The sequence below is a fragment of the Elaeis guineensis genome, chromosome 11 (genome assembly GCF_000442705.2).
Source record: "Elaeis guineensis isolate ETL-2024a chromosome 11, EG11, whole genome shotgun sequence".
Lineage (NCBI taxonomy): Eukaryota > Viridiplantae > Streptophyta > Magnoliopsida > Arecales > Arecaceae > Elaeis > Elaeis guineensis.
In genome coordinates this window covers 28,471,890-28,479,797 of record NC_026003.2, presented here as the reverse complement: position 1 = coordinate 28,479,797, position 7,908 = coordinate 28,471,890, and positions in this window count along the sequence as shown.

Genomic DNA, 7,908 nt, shown 5'->3' with positions numbered 1-7,908 from the left:
TTAAAGTCTCTCATAAAATTATATTAAGTTGTAATTCGAGATTCACTTTTAAATCAAAAGTCAAATTCTTAAGATCAATTGGTGTCAAAAAAATATGAAAGATGATTTTTAATTAGTCCATATGCTGGCCTGGCCAACTCTGTTGGTGTCTAAAAAAGCTATGGAGAGCCTCCACCTACTTACCTGCCAATTTGGTCTTCTTGAATTTGAACTTAGATTGATTAGTGATGTAGACACTACAAGGGCCTTCCTTCAAACTTGGTTGATAGAGTATTCAAGATCTTAGTGAGCTTGTTGTGCTATCTACAAGACTTACTATAAAAATTGACATGATGTTGATCAAGTGCATATTGATGCTTATGGCATATTTGAATAGTGTTGCTTTGTTGTGCTATCTACAAGGCAGCATTGTTTAAGTATGACTATATGGATTGAAGGTCAACTTGACTAGAACACTATAGTTTGTTGAGCTATCCACAAGACTATATGTGATCTAAGGCCAGAATGAAAGATGTTAGAATTGTAAAGGTACAATTGGTAAAGAGTTACCTACTCTTGAACTCATGATACTTGTTGTGCTATCCACAAGGTGTTTGTGAGGAATAGAGATCTCAACCCCATAAAAATATTAGTATATTTCTCGATTTTCATATTTGAGGCTATGAAGTTCGATAAAATAGTGAAAGACACAATTAGATAAAAGTCCTAGTCTAGTTGTGAATGTCTTCATGAGTTATCCGTTTATATTGTGTTCTTATCATTGTAGATCAACTACACTTATGGCATCCTTACTGTCCTTAGAGGTATCCTGGATACTAACAAGTTGATCAACCCAACTATGTCGACTAGTTAAGAAACTTGAGAATTATTCTCACTCAAGAGAAAGTCTCCTATATTCTGGATACACCTGCTCCAGATTCTCTTGGGAAGATGCTTCCGAGGAGGAAAAACCACATACAAATATGGAAAGATGATAGTGTGACTGTCAAATGTATCATGCTTGCCTCCATGAGCAATGAGCTCCAGAGGCAGCATGAGGATATGGATGTTCCCTCTATTCTCCTAATCTTAAGGAGTTATATGGGGAGCAAAGTCAAACTACTTGATATAAAATATTAAAGCAGTTGTTCTGTGCCCGTATGACTGAAGGCTCTTCCATGCAAACACATGTCCTAAAGATGATTGATTTGATCACTCGTCTGGGACAGCTGATTTTACATGGATGGTGAACTGAGCTAGGATTTGATCTGCAGTCTCTTTCGACTCTTTTTCTCAGTTTGTCATTAATTATCATATGAACAAACTGAATATCAGCTTGTTGAGCTGCTGAATATGTTAAAAACAGCAAAGAGCCATTTCAAGGATGAAAAGGCTCAAGTTCTTCATGTTGATAATATCAGCAAGAAGAAGGCGAAGAAGGGTTCTAAGAAAAAGCTAAACCCTAAGGCTAGCATTTCAGAAGAAGGTGAAGAAGATCTCCACCAAAGATACTTGTTATCACTGTGGCAAGGAGGGCCACTGGAAGAGAATTTGCAAGGAGTACCTTGCAACCCTGAAATCAGCAAACATTGCTAAAGATTTGTATATGATACAAACTAATTTATCTTAAGTACTTCAATATCAGATTTTTGGATATTGGATACTGCCTGTGGTTCACATCTTTGCAAATCATTGCAGGATCTATAGGAAATAAAAAATTTGAATAAAGGTGACTTCGAGCTGTTCGACGCAAGTGAAAAGTCCATTCAAGCTGAAGCCGTAGGAATCAAGATTTTGAAGTTATCTTCGAGAAAAGTTTTGAAACTAAAGACCTGTTATTACATTCTAAATATTGTTAGAAATATTATTTCTGTACCATTGTTATTGGAACAAGTTTTGAAATAATGGTAAAGAACAATAGTTGTTCTATATATTTTTTTAATGAATATTATGAAATATTTTTATTGATAATGGTCTTATGTTTCTTTCACTTAATGATAATGTACTTTATGTTGATAATATGAAGAAAAAAAAGAGAGAGGATGTGAATGTCACATACCTCTAGCACTGCCGACTTGATCATATAAATGAGTTAAGGATTAACAAGTTATACAAAGATAATTTTTTGATCCTTATGATTATGAATCATATGAAACTTGTGAATCTTGCCTCATTAAAAAAATGACCAAGACTCCATTTATTGGACATGAAGATCAGACGAGTGATATTTTGATCTTGTACATACTGATGTGTGTGGTCCAATGTCGATTCAAGCCAGAGGTGGATACTCTTACTTCATCATATTTACTGATGATATGTCTAGATTTGGATATGTGTATTTAACAAATATAAATCTAAAGCCTTTGATAAATTTAAAGAGTATCAAAGAATGGTCGAGAAATAAATTGGTAAAAATATTAAAGCTCTTCGATCGGATTGAGAAGGAGAATACTTGTCTAGTGAGTTCTTGATTATTTGAAATAAAAATGGTATACTCTCTCAATAAACACCTCCTTATACTCTATAATTAAATAAAATTATAGAAAGAAAGAATCGTACCTTATTAGATATGGTGCGGTCTATGATGTATTTCATGGATCTTTCATTATTCTTTTGAGGATATCCCCTCGAGGCTGCAGCGTATATTTTAAATAAAGTATCTTCAAAATCTGTTTCTAGCACTCTATATGAAATATGAAAAGAAAAAAGATCCAATCTTAAGCATCTTAAGATTTGTGGCTGCTTAGCTTATGTAAAAAATATTGATGAACATAAGCTGGATGCTAGATCAGAAAAATATAGGTTTGTAGGTTTTTCAAAGAGAGTATAAGATACTACTTCTATAACCCTACTCAACAAAGGGTGTTTGTTGGTAGGCATACCATTTTCTTGAAAAAAAAGTTTATCTAAGAAGGAGGCAGTGGGAGGTTTGTTGAACTTGAGAAGTTTAAAATCTATAATCAATCCAAGATTCACCAGATGGTTCTCAACCGGATGTGTCCATTGTTGAGGCACAGCCACTGCACACACTTCCTTTTCAAAGGTTGAGTAGAGTGCGCAGTGTACCACTCAGATATGAATTTATCATTGAGAATGACAACACAACCCACATCATTGAGAATGATGAGCCTACGACCTATTCGAAAGTTGTCACGAGTAGTGACTCTGACAAGTGACTCAAAACAATGAAATCCGAAATAGACTCCATATATGCCAACCAAATTTGGACATTGGTTGATGCACCTGAGGGTATGACCCCAATAGGCTGCAAATGAGTCTTCAAAAGGAAGATTGGAGCAGATGGCCAAGTAGAAACCTATAAGGCCAGGCTTGTGGCAAAAGATTTCAGACAAAAATAAGGTGTTGACTATGATGAAATCTTTTTACCGGTAGCCATGCTCAAGTCTATTCGGATAATACTTGCTATTGCAGCATACCATGACTATGAGATCTGATAGATGAATGTTAAGACTATCTTCCTCAATGAAAATCTTAATGAAGAAGTCTAGAGAGATTTATCTCAAGTAAGAGAGTAAATCAGGTATGCAAGCTGAATAGATCTATATATGGATTAAAGCAAGTATCGAGGAGCTAGAACATCCATTTTGATGATATAGTCAAATCATTTGGCTTCATAAAAAATATGGATGAACCTTGTGTGTACAAGAAGAATAGTGGGAGTGCTATTATCTTCTTGATCTGGTATGTAGATGATATACTGCTCATTGGGAATGATATCCCGATGTTACAATTGATCAAGACTTGACTATCACAAAAGTTTTTCATGAAAGACTTGGGTGAAGCATCCTATATACTTAGTATGAAGATCTATAAGGATAGATTGAAAAAGATGCTAGGCTTGTCTCAATCTAGGTACATTGACCTTGTGTTGAAGAGGTTCAACATAGAGGAAAGTAAAAGAGGTTACCTGCCCATAGGTCATAGCATACAATTCTCTAAGAAGATGTCTCCTAAGACACCTGAAGAAAGAAATAGAATGAGTTCTATTCCTTATGCTTCGACAATAGGATCAATAATGTATGCTATGTAATGTACCAGACCTGATGTAGCTTATGCCTTGGGCATTATAAGCATATTTCAGGCTGATCCCAGAGAGGATCATTGGAAAGCTGTGAAAAATATACTCAAGTACTTGAGGAGAACTAGAGATATTTTTCTAATATATGATGGATCTGATTTAAAACTGAAAGGTTATACCCATTCTAGTTTCCAATCTGATCTGGATGATAGCAAATCGATATCTGGATATGTGTTCATCTTGTATAATAGTGCAGTAAGTTGAAAAAATTTCAAACAGCAAACTATTGCTGATTCGGTCACTGAGGTTGAATATATTGCTGCAAGTGAGGCTACTAAGGAGGCCGTCTAGATGAAAAAAATTATCACAGAGTTGGGTGTGGTTCCAAGGATTGAACAACTAGTGCCTCTTTATTGTGATAATGTTGGGACAGTTACTCAAGCCAAAGAACCAAGGTCTCATCATAAATTCAAACACATCCTAAGACGGTTCCACCTCATTCGGGAGATAGTCGAAAGATGCGATGTGATCGTGAAGCGAGTTGACACCAAGAACAATATAGTGGATCTGTTTACTAAGGCATTGTCAATGCAGCAGTTTGATCGCCACCTTGATAGCATGGGTATCAAGTATAGGGGTGATTGGCTTTAGTGCAAGCGAGAGATTGAAAGAATTATACCCTATAAGCCAATCGCATATGAGATACGATAGGGTATTTATTATAGTTTGTCTTCTAAACTCATATAATTGACATTAATATTATTAATAAAATTAGTATTTTTGATTCTTTATATGCTGCATCTTATTAATTTTAAGATTATAATGAACCCCATAGGTCTGGACAATAGTTTAGGGCCATGATGAGATCATGCCAGTGAGATCTAAATCCTTCATAGCCCTGATCTTAAATATTTCTAATCGTTGGTACATTGAGTCGGAGATCAATGATACTGGTAAGACTGGCATGTCCTATGTATGCTCAAAAATGAGGATGGTTGATCTCACAACCACTTGTGTGGTGACACTAATACAAGAATATGGATACTCATTATAAAATGAGTTCACTGAATTGACCTGTGAGAGAATAATCAGATGGAGTCTTATTTACATGTCAACTCATAATTCTCTAGTGGAAATTGTAGGAACCAGATCTAGGGTTTCAGGGTTAGATCTTGAAACTTTTTCAAGATCATACAGCGGAAGACTAAAATAAATCAAAATTTATTTTCTAAGATCAGAAAATCCCTAGATCTAAGATCCTATTATATGATTATTACATAGCATTAAATTAAAAATTAAAATATATATAAATATAGTATGAACTACATGTTGATCATATCAACATGTTTCTATACTAGCTACATCTAATGTATGTATTAAATAATAGATCAGATCTATTACCTTGCAAGTTAGATGCTCTAACCTCGCTGATCCGGGCTTAAGGATGATGTTGCAAGCCGCACATGCGTCCAGCCTCTAGGAGTCGTCCACACGAGCCCACGAATCTCGATCAGAAGTCCTGCTTCAGGAAATCAGCACAGTATGCTAGTACTGCGCTGATCCTTCTTTGATGGTTGATCAGGTGCCTCCTTCTTCTTGATTTGGACTCTTCCAAAGATGGAAAGTAGAAGGAGGAGTTTCAGATCTGAGACACTCTCAGGAAACTCAAGATGGAAGGAGGAAAGATATGAAAATAAAAACCCTAGAAGAAGACCCTCTTCTTCTTCACGTTTTTCTCTCTAGACATCCAAACTTGCATCTTTTATATCTCCACGACCCAAAGGTATTTCTCTCTGATTTTTGGATGGAAGAAAGGCCTCTCAAAAAAATATCTTACCTTAAAATTTCATGAAGAAACTTGTCCTATATAGAGAGATATGATAGAGTCTTTATCTAGGTCAAACACCTAGTCAAGGCTTATCCAAACATGGCAAGTTAAGGGACGCCCAACTCTTGAGCACCTCCTCCATATTTTCATGCATGGATTACCAGAAAAGGATGTACAATGTAAACCCTAAAATCCATGAAAATTCCAAAAAAAAATTTGGATAAATTCGGTGCAAAATTGAAAGAGTTTTGGATTTCTAAAACTCTATCTCATAGAATTCGAAATCCAAACTTATTCCTTTTAGATTTGATCCAAATCACCTTCCATGTAAGAAAGAAGAGAGGAGACCTTTTGTGAACGTGGGAGAGATCTGGTAGAGGGCTTTTGTTGCACAAAATAAGTGGAGATTGGCGTTGAATAAGAGAGAGGGCGTGGAGAAGGTTTATGTGGCGCAAGGTGGAATCCTAGTCCTACTAGGATTCTGTCTCATAACTTGTTTTAATTTGGTTTTCCAAACCAAATCAAATCAAAATTAGATCAACCCAATTAAAATAGGTCTTAACCTAATTAAAAACCTAATTTAATCAGATTAAATTAGATTTAAATCTGATTTAATTTTTTAATCAAATTAGAAATTAGATTGACCCAAGTCCTAGTTGAACTAGGACTAGTCTTTCCTTGCACTTGGCTTATCCAATAAACCAATTGGACTTGATCCAATCAAGCCCAAACCAAATCTAATTAAATCATATTTAATTAGACTTAATCTCAGCCCATTGGCTTAATCAAATTAAGCCAATTAGCAATCAAATTGCTAATCGATCCTCCTGCAACACTTGCACTGGGTTAAATGTCAATCGTATTGATTATTTAACCCTATAATGATTCTTAATCGTTGATCAACCATCCGATCGGATCATGAACTCTAATGTGTGTGACCTCATAGGTCCGAACCTAAGCCGGTAGTATAGGAATAAATTTCTATACCAATCGAAGTGACCATCTAGCAATGATACCCGACGACCGGATAGGTCGAATGTGTAGAACAACATCCTTAGAACCCATGCGGATATAGTTTTCATATAATTCATCCCCTTGACCAAAATGATCATAGGACACCCCAGAGCTCAACTGTCAACTCTGATCAGGTTGTCCACATTGTATTTCAAAATATCAAATCCATCTGATGGATTACCCTGGCCAAGGTTTTGCTAAATTGAAATACAGCGACTCATTCTTCTCCAACTCTTGGAGTGGTCAATCCCATCTCGATCACACTCTGACTTCGCAAGTACTTGACTGTGCCCAGAAGCCTTCCGTCCCTGAATTAGAAATTCAGTTAGTCCAGTACCAAAGCACAGTGAGTTGCTTGCAAGTCACTGAGGCGATCTCAAGTCTAAGGGATACTTATACCTATATCCCATCAGAGACATTCTCGACAGCAGAATGCTCTAGAGTTGGTCACGTTCAATGACGATGTACCCTTACATCTCACCTGTATGCCATACCAGTGTCTCCACACTCCTTGGTTAAGAGGACAACCAACCCATATGGCCTACAGCGACCTATGCTCGATAGAAGCTGTCGTCCTTATTAACAGCCTATCATTTGGTCGTGAACAGTTTTAAGGACTAATCGATAAATCCTCTCTTTATCGAACCTAAATAGTCCTAAGGACTTCATCATAACAACGGAGTTCATTAGAAGATGAAAGCTTATGATGAAAATGCCAAATATATTTTATTTATTAACAAATCAATTATAATACTTGGTTGCTTAACCGTCAACAGCTTGACGATTGGCTTTTGGGACACATTTTCCAACAACTCCCACTTGTCCTAAAGCCACTCGGCACAGTATCTAATACCCATCTTCGACTTGTGGTTGTCGAACTCCTTTATTGCCAGGGCTTTAGTGAAGGGGTCGGCTAGGTTCTCCTTTCCGTCGATCTTCTGAAGGTCGACGTCATCTCGATCCACGATCTCTCAGACCAGGTGGAAGCGGTGCAAGATGTGCTTCGTCCGCTGATGTGCTTTGGGTTCTCTTCACCTGAGCTATGGCA